The sequence below is a fragment of the Copadichromis virginalis genome, linkage group LG2 (assembly GCF_057382275.1).
Source record: "Copadichromis virginalis isolate Kocher_CV1m ecotype Utaka linkage group LG2, C_Virginalis_male_GT1.1, whole genome shotgun sequence".
NCBI lineage: Eukaryota > Metazoa > Chordata > Actinopteri > Cichliformes > Cichlidae > Copadichromis > Copadichromis virginalis.
Window position 1 is genome coordinate 36,774,191 of NC_140619.1, and position 27,045 is coordinate 36,801,235.

Genomic DNA, 27,045 nt, shown 5'->3' on the forward strand with positions numbered 1-27,045 from the left:
CAGCTATGTGATTGGCCATGCAAAAGTCTTAAGCTACATCTCATTCTTTACATTTTGCAGGAAAATTGGTGGAAAGATGAACTGAAACATGAAACAGCACAAAGGACAAAGTTTATACAGTACAGTTTTTATTAGTGAGCTCAAAAGTCACTAGTTCCTCAATATACAGCCTTAACCTGAACCTGAAAATCCTTAGGTAAGCTTTCTTTGAATTTTTTAAGTAGTCTTTAGGAATAATAATAATAATAATGGGGAGGCCAATGTATGACTGAGTATTCCACTGTATGCTTTTCTATCCAGGTATGCTTTTAGTGCACTGGTAGCAGGTATAGTATCCCATTTTAAGTATTGGTTGACACTTTTCTTTTCTTAAGCATATGACTTTTAGATAAACCTAACTTTTTTTTTTTTGTCCTACTGCTTCTAGGGATGGGTACCCGGTTCTGACATAAACGGTAGTAACCAGACTGAAAAGCAGCGCACATTTCTGTGCTTTATTTCGGTGCTTTTTTTCCTGAGATGTCATACACTTTGGATTCTAGCCAATCATTTTACGTTTCCGAGGATAGTAGGCGGGCCCAGGTACGTACGTTCTGTTAGAGCAGAGCTACAGATTAAAAATGCCCAAGGCGAAGCGGTCAAAGTCTGGCTGTACTTCATAGCAAAAGATGTAAACTCAGCAGCAACAAGTGCTTTAAGCTGATACTGTGATACTGTGCAAAGGAGGTAACACCTCGAATCTGATGAAACACCTGGCGACGCATAGCGGGGGTTTTAAGCCGAGAAATGCGCCGTATTTGATAGCTTGCTGCGAGACCGAGCACATCTACTGCGGATGTGGTGCCTGTTATCGGACCCGGAGTTAGCAACATCCCCCAAAAACCCGAAGAGGAGAGTCCTGGCCCCTAGCCCTGCCAGTGTAGCAGAAATGATGAGGATGATGATGCAGCAGCAGCCGTTCTTCTCTGCGTGAGTAGCTTCATGTTGTTCGAGTGTAATTTACGTTGAGTAGGCTAACCACGTGATTACATTAATGCATGTAAGGTGAACTAGCAAACATCATCATAGCTACATGCGGCTGTCTTCTTGTTTGATGGCAGATGCTCCCTTCACCCTGGCCAAAAAGGCTAAAATGACCAAAGAAAAAGTGGAAAACAGTTAAACATGAGAGGTTTTTGGACAAAGTTTGTGTTTTTTCCATTGATTAAGCACTGCTTCCAGCCAAGAGTGATGCCATATATGCCCCATAGCTGCAGAAAAGGCTAACATTGTTATCTTTTTACAAAAACCAGCTGAACATGAGAGATTTTTGGACAAGTTTGTGTTCTCCATTCTTTAAGCACCGGTTCAAACACCGTTTTAGCACCAGCACTGTTTCAAAAGTACCGGTTTGGTACTAGTATCGGATAAAACTTAAACGATACCCATCCCTAAATGCTTCTTTGTCCTGCATTTGTCTAGTTTTCTGTATTTGTTTGTTAAACACACACTGATCACAATGCCAAGTTGCTTGATACCTCTTTAGCAATAACTTTGTTGCTGCAACAAAATACTATCTTATGCCTGAGAAACTATATTTTCTCTGGCATCGTTCATAGATTGAGCAAAATGAATGGGAACAAATCCTGTGTTTTTGTCACAGACTGCTAGTAACAAAGTGCCTGAAGATACAATTTTAAATTATTTGCTAAGTTGTCAGTTATGTAATGACACAACACAGGTTCATCTCTGAGTTGGGTGCCTTTATTCTTGAATAATTCAAAGATGATTGTTAAAAAAAAAAAAAAAAAAAAAGTACAAGAAAGTCTGGCTCCTTGGAAACAAAGTATAAATAAATGAGGGGTGGATTAAGACTTTTGCACAGTGCTTTATGTATACAGAGCCAAGCTTGTTAAGGAACAAAAGGAGTCTTCCCAGAATGAAAGAATAGGATCTATGCCCCTGCAAACATGTGCACATAATTTTGAAAGCTTTTTATTACAGATTCTACAATTTCTGATCAGATGTGTGTGCTCACAAGTTTGTCAGCTGCAGAAAGTGTGTATAATGCTGCTGTCTGTGGGTGTTTACTAATATCTGTGGATTAATTGACACGTCTGCTTGCTGGTGTTACTGGTGTCAAGTAAATTGAGAACAGGCAGTGGTAGCTGTCATAAATGTTAGGGTGGTGGTTCCACACGCTATTTGCAGCCTTTTCGGTTCAAGGTTTTGCTTCTCCTGCTGCCCATGTTTTGTCAGTTTAGAGTTTGTTCACTTTACTTTATTCTGCACCATGAATACAAGTAAATATTACAAATATTTGTTTTTAGATAATGGGAGTCCACTAATAATAGGAACATAAAACTATTTCTAGTGTCATTCATTTTAGATTTTGTGTTATTAATTATTTTCCATTTGTACCAGACGTGTCCTGTGCATTTATTAGTTGATTCCCTTTCCAGAAGAAAATAAGGGTTGGTTGTTGATCGAGCACGCAGTCCTGCAGGATCGGACCCTCTTGAATAGACCCCATTAAGTACACCTAGAAATCAGTAGTAACTGCCTTTTATTTTTATTTTTTTATTTTTTTTTTATTTTTTACATTTTTTTTTTTTTATTAAAAAAAAAAAAAAAAAGTAACTGCCTTTTAGACTGACGACCCCTTCTACTAGTGAAGTTTCCAGTCTGTATAACATTAATATTCATTTTCTTGGTTTTAACGAAGCAGGCAACAAGCATGGGGTGCCTCGGGAGCACTGCGTTTAGCATTAATGGAGATACAGTCAAACAACCAAACACAGAGGGAGGAAGTTGGCTGTCTCCTTCCCCTGGGCTCCATATTAATGAGACAATGCCACACTGCAGCCAATTACAGCCACTCCCAGACAGATGCCTTTGGTCTTAGACAACCTCCCACTGTAGATTCAACCCCCACCCCGAGTCGCCATTCCTTTTCATGAGCATACATATGTCATTTCTCTCTGACAAAAATCCATTCAGGAAATGCATTCCACAACCTCTCAAGCTCATCAGGTTGGATGGTGCTCAGATCTGTACAGAGATGTTAGTTTGGGTTCAAGTTTAGGCTCTGGCCGGGTCAATTAAAAGCATTCACTGGGTGGTCCTGAAGCTATTCCTTTGTTATCTTGGCAATGTGCTCAGGGTTGTTGTTCTGTTGGAAGGTGAACCTTCACCCATTCTGAGGTCCAGAGCAGTTTGTAGCAGGTTATCATCAGGGATGTCTTTGTACATTGCTGTAATTCCTGCAGCTGAAAAACATCCTCACAGCATGATGCTGCCACCACTACGCTTCACTGCAGGGATGGTATTGACCATTTTGGAATAAGGCTATAGAGATTGACAGACCACGTGTCTTTCACGCATTGCATGCTGGGTACTCGTGGCAAAACAATCCAAGCAATGCATCAAACGCAAACATTTGCAGAACCGCAAAACGTTCATTCTCCGGTTCCAGTACCTTCTTGCTTTTTCTTTGCCCCCCAAAAAAGGTATGTACAAAACGAAGGAGAACAATGCCGGTCCGTACAAAGACAGACTTGATGAAAAGTCAAAGAAAAGATATGAGGAAAAAAATCACAGAATGAAAAGCTGTGAATACTTTCCTTATGCACTGTATATATAGTTCCAAAATATGTACCGTAATTGTCGGGCTATAAGCCGCTACTTTTTGCACAAGCTTTGAACCCTGCGGCTTTTAGTCAGGTGCGGCTTTTCTATGGATTGTCCATGATTTTTGTGATATCTTAAGACAATTTGTTTTGTTTGTTCCGCTGTTGTACGGCACTACGTTGCCTGGCGGAAGGATCGGGGTTCAAGAGTGGTATGTTAGTCACATGTCCGTCCGCCAGGCAACGTAGTGCCGTACGAAGTAGCGCGAAAAACAAACTTCAAAGTAGCGCTACGCATTCAGCGGGAGGCGTGGATGACGAGCGGCGATAAACTTGCGAAAAGCAAGTTATGCCCAACTCCACCGGTGGATTCTGACAGCGTGGAAAAGTGTGAAAACATCCATGATCACCAACGGATTTTGAAGGGCTGGACTGCTGCATGATGGAGAGGAGGACACCGCCACGGCCCTTCTGAGGGTGTTCGACTCTGACACTGACAACGAGGATTTCTTTGGTTTTAAAAGTGACAACGAAGGAAATAAGCTGAGAGTGGATGACGAAGCCATCCTGAGCCTGTTCGTATCCGACACTGGAGAAGAGGACTTTGGTGGTTTCAGTGCGCAGGAAGAAGAGAAAGATGGTGAATGACTGACTTTTCTTCTTGTTAAAGCCGTGTCACTGCACCTGAGCCTAAAAGGTAGTCCGAATCTATTTTTCTGGTGTGCTGTAGGTTATTGTTATGTACTACATGTGCAAATATGTACCCATAACTTGTTTTTCAAAATATTAATAAAAGGGGTGTGTCTCCAAACAGCCATCTCTTTCCTGACAATTCCCTTTGTGCATATTCTCTTACATATGATAAGTCAACATTGAAACACCTGCGGCTTTTAGTCAGGTGCGGCTAATGTATGTACAAAACAGGATTTTCCCCTGATTTTAGCTTGTGCGGTTAATATTCAGGTGCGCTTTGTAGTCCGGGAAATACGGTATATATCGCACAGGATTATCTGTGCCTTTAAAGTGAGTTTCCCACGACATTTGCACAAATGCACCCATTGCACTTACTGGTTTTTGAATTGTGCCCTCTCTGCTTAGACTGCTGCCCCCGCGACCTATCCATAGAGAGATGGACTGCTGAAACACTCTACTGCCAGTGTGATTTGTTCCTTGCACATTGTAATTTCTGAAGATTCTTTCTATTTTTTTCTGTTTTACATTGTGCTGAAATTCATCTTGGGCTTGATAAAAGTTCTAAACCACAACGTATTTTGAACACTGTAAGAAAATCCTAGTATTTTGACATTGTCTTATAATATGGAAATTAAAAAGGACTGAATCTGTCACAATCTGGCAGCCAAGAAGTGTGTGCAGACAAAAGACTGGCCCATTTCTAGAACGGATGCAGACAGATACCAATAGGGGCCTGGGGACCTGAAAATCGTTGGGCTTGGCTGGTATTCAGGGTGAATCAAGGCCAGTAGTGCAATGCATGGGCCTCATACAACTCAGGGGAGGGAGTGGCATGACTGGAATTAATTTTCTGTGATTGAGGCAATTGCCAAGGTTACTGCAGAGAATCAAACAGCTGAATGTCATAGGAAGTGTTGTTTTTAGAGTTACATCCTTAGTCACAGCTCATACAAAGAAGATGGTAATTACAGCTTCACGTTATATCTCCTGGAAAAAAATACTTAAGTTACATCATGTAGTGTTAACTTATGTAACACTTATGGTGTTACAGCACAAGAGACTTATATTAAACCAATCCAAATGATTCCTTGTGTGAACAATTATAAGATGCACACAAGGTGCACATAACAAACTGAGTGACAATAATTTATTTAAATTATTATTAATTTATTTATATGGCAAGGTAGCCATAGGTAATTGCACTGTAAGTATAAACGAAGCTAAAGAACTGAGACCGACTGAAAAGAGAAAATTTTGAACATGCTGAAAATATATAAATGAACAAATAACAAACAAATAAAAATAACAGATAAGTCCAAAGTTTTTGCTTGAGATTTCTCCAGATGGCAGAATGCCATTCAGTGGCGTATAATAAGGGCAGCCATCCTGGAAGACAACACTCAGACCAAAGGTGACTGGTGAAACAAACAAAACACACACACACACACACACACACACACACACACACACACACACACACACACACACACACACACACACACACACACACACACACAGTGGAAGTTGAGAGAGTTTCTCAGTGCATTAATGATTTTATGCACCAAAGCCAAATTATGACATTAACCAGTTTGATCTCACACTTCAAATACTGTATGCAGAAGCTGAAAAATACTAGTAAGAGCCACCTGACAGCGGTCATTGTGAACCACAAATTCCAGCTGCTTTTTATACATATACAAGCTTATATATTAATTGAACTGTGCTTCTAAGATCTGTTGCAATTATCATTTAGAAACATGAATAAAGTGGCGATGTCCAGTTATGAGAAGAATGCTTGTGTTTTATATGAAAGGTAGAACATCAGTATCATTCTATTTCAATTTTAAAATAGAATGAATATAAAATCAATATTACATTTGTAAAGTGAAACTAAAAAGTGGGTCTTTTTGTCTAAAGGAGATGTAATTATTTTTTTACCCTTCACCTCATTCACCTTTATTCACTGAGCAGTATCTTGTGCCCTCTAGAGAATTAATGGCATTTCTTGTGGAATTGCATTAACAAGAAGTTAACTCTTTTCCTTGATCTCGGTGGAAATGTCATAGGGTCAAGGAAAAACTTTAAGGAGGATTCATAAGCAGTAAGAAAATGCAAGCGCTAGGAGAATCCAACTGCACTTCTGCTAAGCTATATGTCTGTGAAGGTTCTCAGTTACCCAGGTCATTGTAGACTAAGGAGCTTGGAAAGAAAAGCATCTGGACTTCTTTAACGTTCCTTGAAGATGTTTCACCGCTCATCCATTCAGTGACCTGCATCTAAAGGTCAAAGGTCACTCTTTTGAGGATGCCAATGTTCACAATTTGGACAGAGAGGACAGACTGTTTGAAAGAGGAGTGAAAGAAGCCATCTATGTCCACTGTGAGCGACCATCTTCGAACAGAGGTGGTGGCTTACAACACCAACTGTCTGCCATCTATAATCCAGTTTTGAGATCCCTTCACAGATGCCGTTAACACCCACTCACATCCTGGGCCTTTGGCCTCAGTAAATCACATGATAGGGTGGGGCTAGGTTTCACAATGGGTTAACCCGAAACCTTGGCTGATTGTGCCCCAGGGATGATCTGATATCGTTGTGTTGGTGTTGTTCCTGGAACAACATAGTAAATGTTGTTCCAGGATCAACATTGCAAGTGACCAATCACATTGTTGTGACGTTATTCTTTGGCGCGCCAAGCCATTCGTGCATTTATGAAATTCCAATGTTGCAAGGACAATATCAATTCTGCTTAGCGTTTATTAAAGGGTTAGGGTCAGGGTCCATTGATCGGCAGACAGAGGCGGTTTCTCGCAGCTTAAGTACAGTTTTTTGTTTTACGGCGGTTTTTCCCAAAGTCGCAAAAGTATGACGTCACAACATTCTGATTGGTCACTTGCAATGTTGATCCTGGAACAACATTTACTATGTTGATGTGGGAACAACACCAACACGACAATATGAGATCGTGCGTGACCCAGACCCATTTTCACCACTTGGCTTGTGTGATTAGGTAGAGGATCAATAGGAGGTCCATGACCCTCTTGGGGACACTCCCATAGTGCTTAAAATCTGGGACTCTCCACCAATTGCTCTTAGAACTGAAGAAGCTTCCCAGATGAGAGGTGAAACGTCTTCAAGGAAACTTAAAGAACTCCAGACGCTTTTCTTTCCAAGCTCCTTAGACTTCTGCTAAGCTATTTAACTATACAATGGTGGATGCTGGTGACCTGACTCGGTATATGTGGAAAAATTGATCTAGAGAGCGATAATAGGTAATTTCACATCATTCTGTGGATTAAAATGAAAAATGAGTCCCAAACTTCAGCTTTTCAGTTAGAAACACTGCAGAGTAGTGAGAACTTCTGAAATCACATAATGAGCAACAGGTGCCATCATCAGTTAGTGTCGCTGCTAGCAATAGTCACAGTCAGGCATCTGTAGTAAAGATAGAGGTAGAGTTGAAGCAGACACATTAGTCCCACTGCCAGCATCAGGGCTATCATCAGCAATGGAAGTAGTGTTTGCTTGGCAAGGTTTGTAAACGACAGCTCTCGAGGGTCAGATAAAGCAAAAATCAGAGAATGGGCCAAGAGTCAGGACAAGCCACAAGACGAACTGTGTCAGCAGAAGCTGTTTGCACACAGTGATGGTGGAGTCTGGAGAAATGGTGATGGCATCTCATCAGTTCTAACCAAGGAAAAAAGACTCTGAAAAAAGGCCCTGCAGCCTTATAGCTGTTTGAGGAGCCATTTCATCTCTAACCTGTTGCAGGTTAGAGAAAGAAGGCTTTCTTTTTCTTTGTGTGTGTCTGTGTTTTGTTTTTTTTTTTTTTTGTTTTTTTTCCTAGTCTCATCTTTGACTCGCTCAGATTATATTAGCTCAGAACAAACTCTGCACTATCACGGTTTCAAACTGGTGTAAACATAATGACTTTGAAGACTGGATAGATATGTTTGCAAAAGGAAAAGGAATAAATACTTTTTAATTTTTGTGCTTTATTCAATGCTCAGCATAACTGGTTTCTGTGTGGTGTGCAATGGCAATGTCACAGATTATTTTTGTTGGTCTTTTTACTGGTGCTCTGAGGTTGCTTGACTTTTAATGAGCGGGTTATGAAATGTAAGATTTACCATTAATATGCTAGGCACTCTACTGCTACACCCATAACACACACATAGATGCGCACACACCTTCACATATCAGTACTGACTGTGGTAATTAGGGTTTTCTTTCTTTGTCTGACATGGAAACATAAGATTTGTGACCCTACCTACATAAACAGACCCTAGGAAATTGTCTCTCAACCACCAAAAGCAACAGTATAAAGAAAGAAAATAATAAAAGGCTTACCATGAGACCTCTACAAAAAATATATATTTGTCATTTGAAAATGCAAAGACATTGATGATTTTGTCACAGTCCAGGGGCAGTGTTTACTGCCAGCAGTGCTAGGTTACCGGTTCAAGAGTCCCCACTGCTCTTTTTCCAAGTAGTTTTTCAAATGGCACACTTACTGATGTGATAGGAAGTCTCAAACATGTTCTTTTCAATTCAGTACAAGCCTATAAATGCATCTTTGTAGGGCTTCATTAGGGAGAGCAACTCTTGAGGGCTGGTGATAGCATGTGCATGTTATTCTTTTTTTACGCAGCAGGTAGAGCTCTGCAAAATCTCATTTCCAGGTTTTAACTGAGGCATCATACATTATCCATTATGACACACGCACCTGCTAAACCAAAAAACTAAGTGGGCGTAGGTCAAAAATTCAACACCTATTACACCAGTTGGCCAATGGGTTAAATGAAATATTTTTGTTTTAGTCTAAATATTATTTTATTTTATTTTTTAATTATAGTATTCACACAATAAAAAAATGAGAATTATATTAATGAATCATGGAAAATCATTGGGGGTGCTACAGGGGTTTCATGACTTCCATACAGGTAGCTAGAGAATCCCAAAAGCCGTCCGTGGGGCTGCCTGTGCTGGGAAATCTGTGTTGCATATTTATATTGGTTGTTCTCAATGTGAGATTGTTTCCACAAGACTGTCACGTCAGTCTGTTGTTGTGCTCAGTGATTCTGTGGTTGCTCTTTGAAAATCTTTTACCTTTGCTCGCATGAGTGAAGTAGCACTGCTTAGAGCTCAGGTGATTGTGAATTGCAGCAGTCTTTCAGACAGACTCTCTTTAATTATGCTGTAAGTAAGATATGCTTGGTTTCCCTCTTTGTCTGTTGGCTGTCAAACCTAGAAAGATTCTGTGATGTGACTACACATATAACTAAAATGCAGTTCCAGCAGAATACGTTACAATATGCATAATGTCAACCATAGTAGTTAGCACACACAGCAAGTATGGGATAGTATATATATTTTACTGTAAGTATCCAGTAAACTGGACAGGACAAAACTTACTACATTCATAAAAAACTCTAAACTGTTACATTTAATTTTCTATTTCTACCATTTAGTTTTTATTTTTGATATTTATGTCTCCAGTTATCATCTGATTAAACAGTGGGGTATTTATGAATCTGAAATACTGAAAAATCAAAATATTTTGTGGAGGGGAATTTAACCAAATATACAGAGGATTCAGGTCGAGGGTCGAGTTGAACACATGTAACTTTTTTTTCAACAAGTGTGTGTAATGTTGCACAAAAGATTATTTTCGCTACTGAAAAAGTATTTTTCTGTACTTGATCAACTTTGTGTAATTACATAAAGCCAAATTACTTCCTAATATTGCTTAAGTGTGTACCTTGTTCCCAGTGTATTGATGGAGTAAAGCTATCTGGGGTTTCCATTAACATGATGCTACTTTTTTCTGAGATTTTGTGCAGGAATTTGTGGTAATACCACACTAGCTTTTTCAACTTGATTTCTTTCAGCAGCAGAAGGTGCCATCCTTAGGTTTCTTTTATGTGCAGGTAGAGCTGGGCGATATGAGATTTTTTCATATCACGATATGTTTTTTTCATTTCAGGCGATAATGATATCTATCACGATATAAGCCAAATAACTATATTTGTAAGATTTAAATGTGCCGTTGCTCACAAGTAAAATGTGAAATAATCAGCAGCTTGTTTTTATTTAAATATTTATTTCCCATAATAAGTTCAACAGGGTAGATGTACTTAAGGAACATGAGACTTTTTCAGATAAATAAAGGCAAATATTGCAAACTACACAAAAGGCAGCCGCTAAAGCGTTTAAGTTTCAAAATAGAACAAACGAAACAGACTAAATTGTCAATTCCACTTAGAAACAAAATATTAATTCTAAAAATAAATCTTAGTTTGTTTTACAGAAGAACAGACAAAACTGACTAACTTTTGTCAATATCAAATAAACTGAGAACTAAAAGGAAATTCTCAATCTGTCCTTGTTGTATAGCTGAGCTTTTCAAACAGTTTTAACAGTTACTTTAGTCTGACAAAAGCCGAATGACGAATTAGCGCTTCCAGTCAGAGACTGAGGCTACGTCCACAAGCACACGGGTATTTTTGAAAACGGAGATTTTCCGTTTTCGTTTTAAAAAATAATCCCGTCCACACATAAAGGCAGAAATGAAGGAAAACGCTGCTATGAACATGCCAAAGCAGCAGGTGGCGCTAGATTCCTAACCGTGCAGAAATGTTGGCCAATCAGAAGTCTAGAAGCCTCGGTGGGAAAAAGTAAACAAAGCTGGGGCATAGAAGCAGAACCGAGTCGTATGTGTGGAGGGACAGTAAACACTGCAGAGAGTAGAATTAACAGTAACAGTATTGTAGAAATTCATTTCACCGAAACAATAACGTGGCGCGCAGTGTGACGCATGCACCAGTTTATTGTATTTCCAGACTTGCTTTCGGCACAATTTACAGTGCAGCTACTCTGTTTTTTGTCAGACTTGAAATAGCCGAAATACCTTCACACTACGGAACTTCTATGGCTCTTCCGTTCGACAATCTCTCCGGCATTGGAACCATCATCTGTTTTCTCTTCGGTCACGCTCGGTTGATTTTTCTAGTCGGCACACTCATTTCCTCCATTACCCGCTGGCTGCTTCCCAAACAAACACACGTGCGGCTTGGCACTTGTGCTGTATGTAACAAGTCACGTGACGTGACGCTGCGGCTGTGATTGGTTCGGCTCTGCGCTACTGAATTTGGATTGGCTGACCTTTTTTTTTTTTTTTTTTTTTTTTTTTTTTTTCTTTCTTTAAAGAGGACAAGAGCGGCGAGGTCTATCGCGATAGCTTAATTTCTCTAGGTTTGGAGGCCTATCTCCCCCTACCACCACTTCCCCTGCCAGTGGCGGACTCCCTCAGACATCGGTGCGTTGGTGGTTCTTTGTGTCCGGGGATGGGCGTCCAGGTACACACCGGCTCACTCCTTGGCGGCCGCTTATCGGGGCCTGGAGCCTGGGGCTCGCTCGGGCCACTTCGGAGGTGGGGTGCCCCCGGCCTCTCGGCCTGGGGCTCGGTCACTCAGGCGCAGCTGGCTGCCGGCGGAGCTCACGGGCGCGTCACTGCAACTCCCCCTGGCTTCTGCTCCGCGGCTGCTGAGTGAGCCCTCATCTGGGACTCTCCTCAGCTCTTTCCGGGACAGTGGCGCAGCTGCCCCTCTGTTGGTCTTCCTTGGTCTCTTGTGTTCTGGGGGCCTCTGGATGTCTGGAGTTTTGATCTCCTCCACACCTGCTTCACGCCCTGGAGGACGGGGCTGTGGCCCCCCCACACCCTCTAGCAGATTATTACATGAAGGAACCTTTTAAAAAAACAAAAAACAAGCGCGTCCATGCTCACAGGTGTACACACGGGTGATCACACCCACAAACTACACCCTTTTTGGCTCCTACCTCAAAGCACACTGTGTTCTGTTGATCTTATGTGCTGCACAATAATGTTTAACATTTAGTATTTACTGTCATATTCCCATATATCATTGTGATGTTGTTTATTCTATTACTCTTGTTCTCTTCTGCTTGCTTTCTTTTTTCTTTCTCAGCAGGTGATCCAGGTGATTGATATATGCATTTTTTTTTTCTCTGCCCGTTCTGTTGGTTTTTGTCTTTTGCCCTTCTCCCCCGTCCCTCTTCTCAGCTGTTTCTCTTTCCCTCTTTCTTTCTCCCCTTCTTTCCCCCAGTCAAGTCTGTCCCGTATTCAGTAAGTGAAAATAAAATAAACAATAAAAGGTGAATCAAATGGACCATTACGGCAAGGCTGGGATGGTCAGTTTGGTAAAGTAAATCCGTTGGGCATCTTTCTTTGCCTTTAGACAACAATTCTGATGCAAAAGAGCCAAACGGGACAGGCCAAAAAAAAAAAAAAAAAAAAAAAAAAAAAAAGCTTAATTTCTCTATCGAGTAAAAGTTATATCGCGATACATATCGTTATCGTTCTATCGCCCAGCTCTATGTGCAGGTATGAATGTCATGTGAAAAAAAGAGCATTCTTCATTCTTTATATTTCTTCAGTCAAGTTTCAGGATATCATGAGATCACTGTAAGACTCAGCTACTTTTCTTTTGTGGGTGCTTGACTTGTTGAAAATGAAACTGCAAGAATAATGGGAGTGGACATTACTCCTCCATGAGAAATTAATTTGTTGTAGTAAAATATACAGTGCATCAAAATCTGACATTAACTAATTGGCATGATTAAATGTCATTTTAAGATAATTGACTGCAAATTGTCTAACAAGGCCACTGCACATAATTGTGTTAAATATTTTTTTAATTTTCGCTATTTTGTCTTCATTTTGCTGTACTTTATCAAATGCAAAATAAAGTAAATAGCAACATGATAGTGCTGTTAAAATAATTACTCCTGGGTCACTGAAACTCCCATTACAATTGACCAGTAGTTAGAAAAGTCCCAGGAGGTCTCCAATCTACTTTTTTTCCCTAATTGTGTCACAGGCCTTGTAATGTGATGACCTTGTAATGCGTACTGCGCAACAGTACACGTTACAAGCTCCACAAAGATCTGTAGAACATACTAGTTAAAATTCTATTGCATCAATAATCAGATACACTTCAGATAGACTATAATTATAGTTCTGGATCTGCAATAAAATCTGTCTTTTGCATGAAAAATAATTGCAAAATAAAACAATGAAGTAAATATACTTTTACAACAAATATGGTCCTAGGACTCTCAAATCCAAATGAGGTTTAGTCATATGGAATGGTGATAAGACCTTGAAAAGTGAGAATGGTAATTACTATAGTCAGTAATAAAATGTAACAAATATGCACAAGTTAAACCAAAATTCTTGCTTGGAGTTTTTCTGACCTGTAAGAACATGCAGTACAGTATAAAAAGAACTAGGGCTGTGCTTTATCCACTGAAAACCAGACCACAAACTATGCCACTGGAATCAACCCCATTGGCAAGGACTGTCCAGCCTTGGAGAGCTCGTGTTTGGCTTTGTCCCTGAAACATCTCTTTGCAGCTGAGGTGTGTTCCATGGTGACAATTTGCTATTAGGTCTTAGTAATGCTATGTGGGCAGACAGAGGTGACCTTTGCCCTCCCACTTGCTTTCCACAAGGCAAAGAGAGGCTCCTGTCTTGTCTGGGTCAACTTCCCTTTCAAGCAGACAGGTCTTCAAACTGTAGGGACTGCAGTCACCTCTGAGTCAACTATGTGCCTCACTGAGAGCCTTGGCCCTCTCACCTTTTGCAATTACATCCTAGAACACTGTGCTGCTGTTGCATCTGCAGGAGCTGAAAAAGTGAGTAAGTGTAAACAAAGAGCTGGTTTAGATGTACCACTGACACTTTTGGCCAATTACTCATGTCTGTGGTCTACAATTGGCTGTCTGGAAAGAGAAAATGGGTCTGAAGTGAAACATCATTGAGGTCCAACCACAATAAATATAATTTTGTTTTGTTTTCCTCCATGCCTTTAGTGCATACAAACAATTGTTCAAGATTTTATAGTATAAACCTGGAATTGAAGATTATTTTTAGATAAATGGTTGATATGTCCCTCTGTGGAATACCATAAAACACTAAAAACAAACAAACATGTGCCTTTTGAAAGTGACAACGCCTGTACTGTCATCAAGATTTGCACTAGCTTCTTTGTGTTTTGGTTTTGTTTGTTTTTTAGATTGACTTTTGCCTATTAAGTCTCTTAAAAAGCATTGCTGTGTACAGGTAGCAGCACTCTTTGGCCAGGTTTGCATCCATGTTTTTTACAGTAAAACATAAGCCTAAGCAGAACTGCACAGTCGACACTGGCTAGTATGAGAGAGGTATTAGAAGAGATGTGCATTTGAGTGAATTTTTTGATTGTGATGCTGCACAGAACTGGAAAGAGTCATTTTTTCAGCTTAGATGCGTTATAGCCAGCTGCCCTCATGGTGAATTGAGGCTTCAAAATTGTAACTTACATTTAAATAGAATAGAATGGACTCACTGATGGTAGTTCGTTTGTATGGCAGCTAGTATGTTGTACAAGCCTCTGTTGTTGACACATTTTTTCCTAACATATTTGTAACACATATAGAGTTGATTTACTGTTTATAAAGTTGTAATGTTTAAAATATTCTTATGTAAACAAACGTAGCAGACACCAGTAAAGATTTAGATTTACCAATCAGCAAAATTATCTCCAAATACCACGGATCCATCACCTTGCACATTTGGCCAAACCTGAACCATGCAAAAAGGAAATGTTCATCATCCTTCACATAACATAAAAAAACTGACTTCCAGCAGCCAGTGTTGGGAAGGTTACCTTTAAAATGTATTCCATTACAGATTACATGCCCCAAAATGTATTCTGTAATGTATTCGTAACGGATTACTTAATATATTATCATGCTTTTTACAACTACGTGAATGTACTATTGCTGTGTGATTTATTACTATTACTGAAGGTCCGCGGCTCCGAACTGTAGTAAAGGGACCTCTGACTAATACGGCGGGGTCCCTGTCGGCTCGTAGCTGAAAACTAGCTCTACTTTGTTGTGTGGGTCAAGTTTGCTAGCAAGAGACAGAGAGAGGCGTTGAAAGGCTGCTCCAACGGAACTTATTGTTTTCGGAGGAAAACACGAACACGGTGTACAGTCGAGTCTTAATAGCTTACTTACAGCTGGGCTCGTCAGGCACTCTTCTTGGCTGAAGTGGTTATTATTATATTTACATGCTTCCAGCTCCCGTTTTTGCTCGATGACAACTCGTACTTTTCCTTTTTCTCCCTCCCTCGCTCACAGACACATAACGTGTATGGCAGTCCATTCTCCCTGCAGCACGGACTACACTGCCCATGATGCTACATTCTTTAGAGCTATGCCTGTAGCATTCTGCCTGTTAGCTTAGCACAACAACAACAACAAAAAGGCCTCTCTCACCCAGGAAACACGCAGAGAGAGAGCGTCACCCTGTAACCATGGCAACCGTAACGCTGCCGCCTGGAACAACAGAACGTAGCTGTCAAACAAACCCAAACAGTCCTGACCCGCCACAATATGAAACAGGGAAGTACCGCCGTGTAATCCATTTATTTCAACAAAGTAACTGTATTCTAAATACCACCTTTTTAAACGGTAACTGTAACGGAATACAGTTACTCATATTTTGTATTTTAAATACGTAACGGCGGTACATGTATTCCGTTACTCACCAACACTGGCAGCATACTGTAAATTCCATTTTTTGTAAGAAAGCATAATGTCATCACAATGATTCGATTCAACAGATCCTATACATATCGTTATCGTTCTATCGCCCAGCTCTATGTGCAGGTATGAATGTCATGTGAAAAAAAGAGCATTCTTCATTCTTTATATTTCTTCAGTCAAGTTTCAGGATATCATGAGATCACTGTAAGACTCAGCTACTTTTCTTTTGTGGGTGCTTGACTTGTTGAAAATGAAACTGCAAGAATAATGGGAGTGGACATTACTCCTCCATGAGAAATTAATTTGTTGTAGTAAAATATACAGTGCATCAAAATCTGACATTAACTAATTGGCATGATTAAATGTCATTTTAAGATAATTGACTGCAAATTGTCTAACAAGGCCACTGCACATAATTGTGTTAAATATTTTTTTAATTTTCGCTATTTTGTCTTCATTTTGCTGTACTTTATCAAATGCAAAATACTACTACTCCTATCATATAACAATTAATTATAATGTGTCGGCGATATCTGTCAAAGCCATTTATGTAAGCAGAGAAACATCCAATATAAGTTCAAGTCCAACTTGATTAAGAATGAGAAGCTATAACTGTGGAATGTATGGAAAAATCCAGTAGCAAATCATCTGCTGATTTTCTGGTAACTGACCAGCTAATTGCTTTAGCTCTAGGGCCACATTAATGCAGGAAAAAAAGGAATGACACTTTTAGTAAGAGTCCCTCAAAATAGTTACAATTAACTGCAGAATCTATAGCTGTTTAACGATATGTGTGCATTGTGTAACCAAGTTTAGTCAAAAATATTTGATTAAAAACGAACTTGAAACAGAATATGTATTCAGAACCTTAAATGAATGTTAAAGTAAAGCCAAAGAAACAAGAGAAAGGTTGACAAAGATAGAAAACCCATTACTTCCATCCTTCACGGTTTCTGCAATACCTCCTGTGTTCTTGTGAATTAACTTTCAAGGGCACAGAGTTTCAGCAAATATTTCATTTCCCAAGATGGCCATCACTCAAGCTATCACTTGAACAACTCAAATCCGTCTTTTGTGAAGAAAAAGGGGGGAAAGATAGAGGGTATATAGAAAGTGGAAGATGACTGAGATTACTTTTTGCTTTTTTTGAGTGTCAATATCTGGAGAAGTTGGAAAAGTAAGATTGGAACACTTCATATCTATTTGATGTCAGTGGACAATACATGTTTTTACACTTCTATTGTGTTAAGATAAAACATTTTCTTTCCTAATATTCAAACTGTTCCTTTGCACATATTTTCAAAGGATTCATTTCTTGTAATTAAGATAAATGAACCTATTTTTAGGTCAGAAAAACTGCCAATGACACTGTGTTAAATGCTATTTTTTGCTTACTTCAAATGTATCTATTTTTAATTGATTTTGTCTGTTAAGTTGTCCATTAATCAGTTGATGGCATGAGAAAAATCGCAGTTACCCAGCAGTGATGTAAATTGGCTTTCAAAGAGCAGGTTTTATTTTTAAAATCACAGAGCAAGCTGTTCTTATTCAAGTCGATTATATCTACGTTCAAAGGTTTAGTGAAACGTGTTGGAGAACAAATACCACCATGTGGAATCGATGCATTCCATATAGGTGTGCTGGATTGTGATGGATTCTTTGTACCCAAAAGAGAGGGGCCTCTCGGGGCGCTTTGATTAATAATTTGCATGGTCTCCTTTACAACGTCGGAATGTAGGCTATTTAAACATCATACTTTATTTAAATTGCCTTGTACTTTGTCATACAGGAATATCATCAGATTTTTTTGCATATACTTTGGTGACAACAATTCTCAAGTTTAAATTGCATGTTGAATGGGGGTGGGGGTTGGGACACTGAAGACAAGGCTCTAGAGGTCAGTGTCTTACCGCTGGTGCTTTCACCATCTTGGAACAACAGGCAGAAGGTCAGAGTATCCCCACCAGGATTTGAAAAGAAAAGGCAATGCATTAGCCGGGGCTTTGTTCCTTTAACATACATGGGCTTCTCCCACCGGTACTGCTGGTTCATTGTCCCCAGGCCGTCAATGGGTCACAAGCTTTTGGAATAGAAAGGACACGGGGTCGTCATACTACTTTCTAAAGGTTGGTGGGTATGTCTGTCATAGCCCTAAGCCATCAATGGGAAACAACTGTTGCTCCTCTATCGCAATACAGGGTTATTAAACCTATTTATCTAGATGTCCTGCCTCTGCAAAGACAGCTGGGACAGACTCTGATGCATGCCTAATACACTAATCACAGTTTCTCCCTAGGACCGCTGTTGGCTACCCTAATCTGTTTCTCTCACTGTTTCTCTCTTTCTCATAACTTTGATAGTCTATGTCACACAAACAGAAACTGACAAGTAGTGCACTCATAAAACTGCTGGCATCCCCAAATACATCAGTGAGTGCTTGTGCTGGCTTATGCTGCCTTTTACACAGAAACAAACTCAGAATAAGTTGACACTGGTGTGCCTTTAGGGTACCTGTTTATTTTTTCAGATTCCTATGAGTCCCATCATCACTAGCTTCTCCTGCATGTACATCTCTGCTCAACATATAAAATCATGCGTGGTTGCTTCTACAATTAGTATATTTACCAAGAATGCTAATGTAATAGGCTTGATGCTATTGTGTCAAGCTTTTTATCTTTTAGAACTAAAACATAAAATATTAATCATTGAGAAACATGAAAAGTTTAGTATTTTACTTTAAAATGTTCTGTTAAAATGACCAATGACATGACAATAATTAAAAAAAATCATACTTGAAAATGTGGCCTGAAGCGTAATCAATTATCATTTGTATAATAATCTTTAATTATACTGTGCAATGAATTTTTACTCAAAAAGGTTTTAGCAGGGAATTATTTCTCAGCTTTATTAGCAGAGCTACCTGAAGACGTGTTGATAGTAATAGTCTGTGAGGCTCTCTGGGAGAAGGCTATATCCTTAAACATCTCTCAATTGTACTTGATTGGACTGATGTTCTGTATGTAGTTAACAGCAGGCTGACGGATCAATTGCTGCAGCAATTTTCATCTGAAGCCGTTCATAGCGGCTGTTACAAATCGATGGCTTTTAATGACTGATGGGTGGGATTGTGTCTTCTCGGTTATTGTTGTCAGTGATCTTTTTCCCTCCTTGAAGACAAAAAAAAAGAAACTGACACTCAGATGGTTGGGCGCTAACCAATTCCCATACTCGTTCCAAAACCAATTTTCTAGCTAATTTGACGTTTTAGAGTTAAATATCAATACTAAATAGTAGAAAGTGAACAATTTAACTTTTCGTAACTTCCTCAATCTGCAATTTACATGTAAGTCAATAGTCAGAGCACCGACACTGGAAACTGGAAATGCTTATTTTGTCTGTTAGCTTGAATGATTGTATGTCATACATATGTACCAGAAGCTATAGTGATCAGCTATTTCATACACTTATGTTAGTGGCATAGTTTGTCTTCATTAAAAAGTGTGAGCATTTTCTATATTAAAATGAATGACACTCATTCATAATGACTGCACTGGCAGTTTGAAGGAAATTACATTGTGTTTAAAAGCCCATCAAAGCTCTGGACATAAAAATTCACCTGCAATCGTATTAGAATAGCTGTTTGCTTTTATGTGAAGTGCAACCAAATACATGAAGCTGAAGTCTATTTCTAAGGGTTTTGCATTGCCACACTTCCACAATGTCTTATTGTACTCTAGGAAAATAAGGTTGTATTGCTCTTGGGTCATTGCTTTTTCCTACATTGCATTAACCTGGAGCTGTTCTTCTTTTTCCTTAAACCTACATCTTTTTTATGGATTTGACATGATTTACAAATACAAATTTTTATTTGTCACATACACAGTACAACATATATTGAACATGTAGTGAAATGCTTGAGTCCGAACTGCGGACAAGCTACAGACGTAGCCGTACCATAATGATTTGTCAATCATATCATATATTCTATTTAATTTCTGAATGTCTCTTGTCATTAACCCTGATCCAGTACACGGATGTTGTGCCGCATGTCTCTTAAAGGTGATTAGGTAAGCTTATATTGCAGTTAACCTCTGTTTCCAGTACTGGTGCTTTGCATTTGGCAGGCTGGGTGGGCAGAACGAGTGACAACATTTCTGCCTGCTACAGTAGTCCCGTAAAATGTAAAATATTGCGCTTACATAACTGGGCAACACAGCTGTCCCCGCATAGGTTTTCTGTTCACTATTTAACCTCTCTTCTTGGCTTTCTTGAACTCATTAAAAAAAAAAAAAAAAAGGATAATTATGTAAGACCTTGTACTGAATGAATCAGTGTGTGTAAATATTTTTCTTTCCGACGTTCAGCCCCAAAGCCGAAAAAAGTGAGGCTGCTTTGGTAACAAAATCCCCTTTGTGTTATAGCCCGTTGTCTTTAGTTTCCAAATTATGGATAAGAAAGTTGCAGGTAATGTGTAGTTTCTGTTAAGAGTTTAAAATTTCAGATAAACATATTTTTAAATTCTCTGTCTTCAACATTTCAACAGATCAAGGCTATTATGTTTTTAATGCAATGTTAGGCAACATCTATGACTCAAACAGTGACAAAGTGTCCATGACACCCCTGTATAGTTTCATTCTGTGTGCTTTATCAGTAGCATGCTGTTTTGAATCACTTTTTTCAAACTGAAGGACGCTGAAGTCTTCCACAGAAATAAATATGTTTAGAAATATACATACTGCAAAGAAGCATTAATGAATAAAGTAAGTAGAGATAGTGATTAGAGACAACACTACTGAGAGACAACTGAATGTCTTGATAACATTCCCCACCTTTTATACTTACTGAGGTCCAAAGTTACCAAGGCTGACATAGCTATTCATCACAGCTATAGCATATTTTCACTTGCTCACACTGGATTCTCAAAACCTCCTGTTACTGTATGTCCTATGTCCCCATGCACCACCAATTGAATAAGCCAGTGGCTTAAAAACTATTAACATCTTTTTTTTTTTCTTATTTAATCAGGGTTTGGTTGTGTGTGTAGTGTGTTGCACCAGTGAATAGGATAAATAAATAACCAAGGCAAAGATATTTAAAGTGAGTTTTATTTACTTTAAGAAGTTTTTTCAGGGTGTAATTTTACAACTCCAACTCCAAATAAGTTGAGATGCTGTGTAAAATTTAAATAAAAACTGAACTCAATAATTTCCAAATCTCATAAACCTGTATTTTATCCACAGTAGAACATAGAAAACATGTTAAATGTTTAAACTGAGAAAAATGTATGCTTTTAAGAAATTTGATGTCATCTCAAAAAAAGTTGGGACATGGACAAAGTAAGTATAATCACATTACATTTTTTCAGTAAAGCAGTAATGTAACATGTTACTGTACTAAATTCAGTAATTACGTTGCAGTTATAATTATGCCATTACTTGAGTTATCTGCACAACACAGAATGTAAAAAATCTGAGTAAACTTTTGTCTTCCTGCCTGCTTCCCATATAATCAGCCGATTATCGTTTATGTGCAGGGAGGAGGAAAATGATGGGGTAATCTACAGCGTTTGAGGAGTGAAGATATGGATATTATTGTTATCACATGAAAGGACAAGAGTACAATTTTGAAACTGCATCCAAGACAGGAAATATCTCATTATACTACAAATAGAACTTCTGTCAACAAGCATTTGCACTGACAGAATGCTAACACAAAGCTAGCCAAGAATTCAAAATGCTATTAGATCTGAGTGATTTACAACCTCAGCTTAGCAGCCAGACTCTGAACTTCAACAGGTAACAAAGGCAGTGATGAGCAGTCAACCTTGCAGCATTGTAGTAGCCTCTGTTTCTGTACTTTTCCTACAGTAGCCTAACTGAGCCTGCTTTTCACCTTTGCTTTGTGTTGTTGGTTTTTGTGTTCATACCCTAAAATGAAATAGAAATTACTATGTGTGTCCTCACTAGAATAGGTATTTGTGTTGATGTGTGTAACTGGTAATTATGTGACAATGTGTTTCAGGTCAATTTCCGAAGTAACACGAATATGTTGTAGTAGTGTAACCACAGACCACAGAGAAACTAAGGACCAGAAACACATACTATAGGAGTAGAGAAAAAAAATATGAGCCAGTAGTGGCATTACTCCACTATATTTCACCAAAAGACTGAACATATGACACCAGTGTCAACTTATTCTGAGTTTGTCTAATACTTTTTTTGTAGTGATGTTGTTTTTGCTGTTATTTGCTGTCTATATAATGGTAGTTTCCATGTAATAGATAAGAAAAAGTAAACGGTCATAACAGAGAATGGAACAGGCTAATGTCAGAAATCGTTTTCAGAGAAAGCTTTTCTGAAAGGTAGCAAATAATTCCCTTGCCCGCTGAATGTTAAGCCACTTTCTTTCAGCACTACTATTGTCATTTTCTAACTATGAATTTGTACACCTTTCCATTACCTTGTAATATGTCTATCCAATTGAATGAAACATTGAACAATGCCATCTACCGCTACAGTGGTAGTGCATTATCAATATAACTAGGACAAGTTTTAAGATATAAGCAATAGATCTTCACTATCGTCCAGGTTTTGCTGCCAAAAGCTAATAGGTGACAAAGACTAGAAAGTGCTTTCTGCCATCAGGGGTAATTGTCTCTCATCAATATTAAATTACTTAGTTAACCAAAGTTTAATAATTAAATGCACTGCTTGCAATGTCTTTAGTTCTAAGATATAACAAAAGCTGTACACCTCTCCCAGTTTCTGCTGGAACACATATTGCTTTGAGTAATTCTGTTGTACTTTAGAGAAGACGTTCTTTAAAATTAACTGTACGGTAGACAAATCAACAGAAAAATGTCAGTTTTCCTTTTTTTCACAGTTCAAGTAAATCTGGTCTTTCTATTTGCTATAAAACATTTTTTTTATTGCAGTGCCAATAATGTATATCTATAGATATATACAGATAGCTAACATTAAGTAATGGCATGGACATCTGTACCACTGCAGCTGACTTTCAGCACAATGTTAAGAACCCACGAGGCTGGTTCCTAAAGGAATGCTTTTAGGGGGAGAGCACAGGGGTGTTTATGCACCACTAGAGAAGGGTAACAACAGCATGCCATAAGAAATTGATACAACACAAAAGAAACTGCCTCCAAGAAATGTTCCCTCTGGCTCTTTATGTTGAGGAAATGGCCTTTTTCAAAACACCGCTGGGCAAAAACATTTCCAGAATTATTTTACTTCACTGTTGTTGAAGCCAGCAAATCTGCCACGCCAGGCCAATTTTCTCAGCTCACCATACATTATGGCATGTAACAGAATGCAACTTTACTATACAGATAATAAAAAAAATTATTAATATTATCTATTCTAAATGGCCTTTTCAAATAGATTGTGCGTTACTTTCTTAACAGCTTTTTCTCATCATTAAGAATAACAAACGCAGTATAATCAAATGGCAGTGATTGCATTTTATTTATTGATAAAAGTAAATCAAAGTATAACATCACCAAACAATTACAATGCCAGTCTTAATGAGTGCCTCAATTTACACTGGTTGATTGCCAAAGAGAAAAACGTTGTGTTGCTGTGCTCTTCAATCGATCATTTTAATTAATTCCTAAAATGTGCAATAAACAAACAACAAACTCTGTTTATAATAATTTGCTAGCTATGCACCACTTTTGACACACTATGTGACCCAGTTCATTTAAATTAGTAGCAAGCATTTCCATATGTAAAACAACCAATAAATGACAGTTAAACAATGGTTAATTTGGCTTTAACAAAATAGGAAAGATGTTGTAGTTATTATCAAATCGTTTTAGTTGCGCTGATATAAAGAAATTTGCTGTAACTGGAGATGCAATATCATGCATCATCAGCTCGTCATATATTAAATTTGCTATTTACTGTGTCCCGCCTATTGCTGCAAAACCTTTGATACTAGAGCTATCAGTGAGCTCAACTCACCTACTGACTGCAGCTCAGCAAAGTGATTGCTCTCAGTATGATCACAGCAATAGCGCGAAGCTGAAAACATAGCTGCTTACAGCAGAATTCCTAAATTGGCAACTGCATCACTAGATTTAATAACTTTTTAGACATTCTCGGTGACTGTATTTCTTGAAAGCTGACACTGACAAATTTTTCAGATTATCTGCAAAAATGGTGGAGTGTAGCCTACATTCTAATACATTTCCCTGTAATTGACATGTCTTTTCTAACCAAAGCAGTTTCCAGCCATTTGCCAGCCAGAGGCATAGCCCCAATCCTGTCATGAAAAAAAAGCTGTGCACGTGGGTCCATAAGTAAAACAGCAATACAAAAACTTAATTTGCCGAGGGGTAACTTAAGGAATAATGTTCAAAAAGGTATTCCACTGGAGGAAAATAATTACTAAACTCCTCTAATTCATAATGACTTTTCAATCCATTTTCACCTTTAAGTTTATTGTTCTATACAAAAACAAAAAAAACCCCAAACAGACCATTTAGAACGTTATCAACCATTTTTGATTGTAAGAAACTATAGTTGAATTATTAATGCAACATTGGCCAACATTGTTGTTGGTATAGTTACTAATAAGTGAATCATAAAGTTGCTTAAACAAACCTGACATCACGAGAAACTGGCATTGCTGGTTTATGATTTAAGGGGATTCAAATCATCAATATTCAATCAGGTGACCTTTTGCAGCTTAGGAGTGGCACTGTTTATGTGATTTCCTTGTAATGTTTTATTCCTGTCACAAGTCTTATCTGCAAGTATCATCGTTTGCTGTTTTTGAATGCACTCACTTTATCAGTTATAAGGTGTTTTTGGATACCATTGGAGAGTTTGATTTGAAGATACTGAATTGGAGAGCCAGCCATTTTTAGTAAGAACATTTTTTTTTTTCATGTGGAGTAATCAGTTGACAGCAACAATTAGACTTGCCGTGTTAAAATAACATGTCAATAACCCCGATTTGTGGATGATTCATGAGTAAAATGCAGTACAGTTTGATAGTTAATTAACTAAAACTGCAAAAACTGAGCCAGAAACTCTTATTACTTATCTTATTACAGTTTTTCTTGTCGTGTAAAAGCTTTTCCACTGAGATATCAGTCAAGTGGGATAAGGCCTGGATAACCGAAACTAAAGCTCACAGAAGAGGACTAGGTCCCCTGCAAGCTAATGGTAAATTGCAGTTTAGGACCCTTGTGACAGTAACACAGCTCTGGGATACAGGTAATAATGGAAAACTCTAAATGAGAAGAAGGAAACAACAAGACACACAGATGGTTAATGTTATATTACTAAATCCATCCATCTGTTTATATCCACTTATTCTGTTAAATAGCAAGGTGGACTAGAGCATATCCCAGCATGTACTCAGCAACACACAGGGTAGCGGCTCAGTGGGTTTTTAGTCTCTGACACTTAGACAGTTTATATTTTCCAGCCTACAAACTTGAACAAATTGTAACTTATAACTATTTTAAGCCAGCTAGATTCATGATTTCATTCTTTGAACGTGGTAATCTAATATGTTCCTGCCAATTAACCCTGTGCAGGGTTATATATATATAACCCTGCACAACATATATATATATGTTGTGCAGAGCACAGTTAAAGTCACGCATGTTTCTCTCAGTGTACAGGGATTCCTTCTCCTTTCTTTTCCTTCTGATCATGTACAGTGGTGTTATCAGTATCTACAAAAATAATAATGAGAAGAAAAATCCATTGCTGAATTTAATTTTGATTTGCTATATTTGACAAACAAACAAAAGAAGAATAAAACAAAAAAACAAGCAAAAAAAACCCCCATTATATATCCAGACTATGCCACAGAATGTGTGTTTATGAAGAGTTTGCTGTTCCTGGCTTCAAATACAGCTACGTCCCTACTCCTTGTGTCTAACATATGGGTCCCATATTGCAAAAGCAAGAAAAATCCCCATACTAAAAATCTTTATTAATGTCTCCATCTTTGCCAGATTGGTGGCAAAATGGTTTATGTGTGATTATTGTGTTTCAATCCACAGATGGTCAAATTCCAAGTCAGGAAGAGGGCTGTTTCTAATCCTAATAAAGATTCTCCTATTACTTCACTGGACTGATAAAGTACCAACCTGTGACACTCAATTTTCAAGACGCAAAGCCTATCAAGGAACTATCAGGTAGGATAGCTGCAGGATCATTAAGTGAATGTCTAATTAACTTATTATAAGGCATTTCTGTGCTGGCTATCAAATCCTTCCTCTAAGCCCCAATGCATCCATCTGACCTGGTTTGATTGCATAGTCACATTAATGAGCAGCGATGTCCCACATACAGCTTCACTTCTCAGCTGCAGCCAAACCCAAAGTGGTATTTAGAGCGGGGACTGATTATCTGTGGAAACACAACAATCCTAATATGTGTAGAATGTGAGCAACCAGCATTTAAATGCCCCTTCTGGAGTCTAAAGGTTAATTTGTTTCTTTCTGTGGATATATGGCTCTTCATTAAATTTGTGTCCAATGTAAGAATCTATTCAAAAACTCAGCTAATGCTGAATTCTGCCAAAAATACTGAAGTGTTATTGTGTGTCTGTATGAACTTGGTGGAGTTTTTAAATATGGGAAGGGAAGGATGCAGTTGAGGAGGAGAAGGAATGTGCGTTATCAAAGCTCATTTCCAATCTATGGGTGTCATGCGTCTATGCTGGGAGCAAAGAGAAGAAAGGAAGAATTTATTTTCATGCAAAAAGAAATAATTTGCATAACACCCGTGAAACTCATTTGCAACACTCCCTCCAAACTTTGCATTTAAACAACACGGAAAACAAGCGGACATAAGACGTTATGAGTCGATCATGCACTGAATGAACTTACTGTGTGAAATTTGGGGATAGTTAAATTTATTCACCTGATGCAACGTGTGTGTTTTAAACCTTTGGCACTGACTTTCACCTATTGATCAAGTTGCTTGTTTAACACATTGTAAAGTGTATGTGACTGTGAGTAAAACTGAAGGTCACTTTCTTTAGTCGAATGTGAAGGACAGTGGTGGGAGATTGTGTAAGGATTATGGTCTCTGTGTAAATAAGCCCAGGGTTTAAAGTTTCACTCATCCATCTACTGTTCTTTTTCTGA

General features: G+C 38.5%; 1 long non-coding RNA gene across 1 annotated transcript in view; it reads left to right on the forward strand.

Moving 5' to 3' along the window:
* The first annotated feature begins 507 nt into the window (after window positions 1–507).
* Window positions 508–27,045, forward strand: part of LOC146717953 (uncharacterized) — a 53,767-nt gene continuing 27,229 nt past the window's right edge. Inside the window, exons 1-2 of the long non-coding RNA XR_014921995.1 lie at window positions 508–969; window positions 25,954–26,088. This is a non-coding gene — a long non-coding RNA (uncharacterized LOC146717953). The remainder of the gene's footprint in view (window positions 970–25,953; window positions 26,089–27,045) is intronic.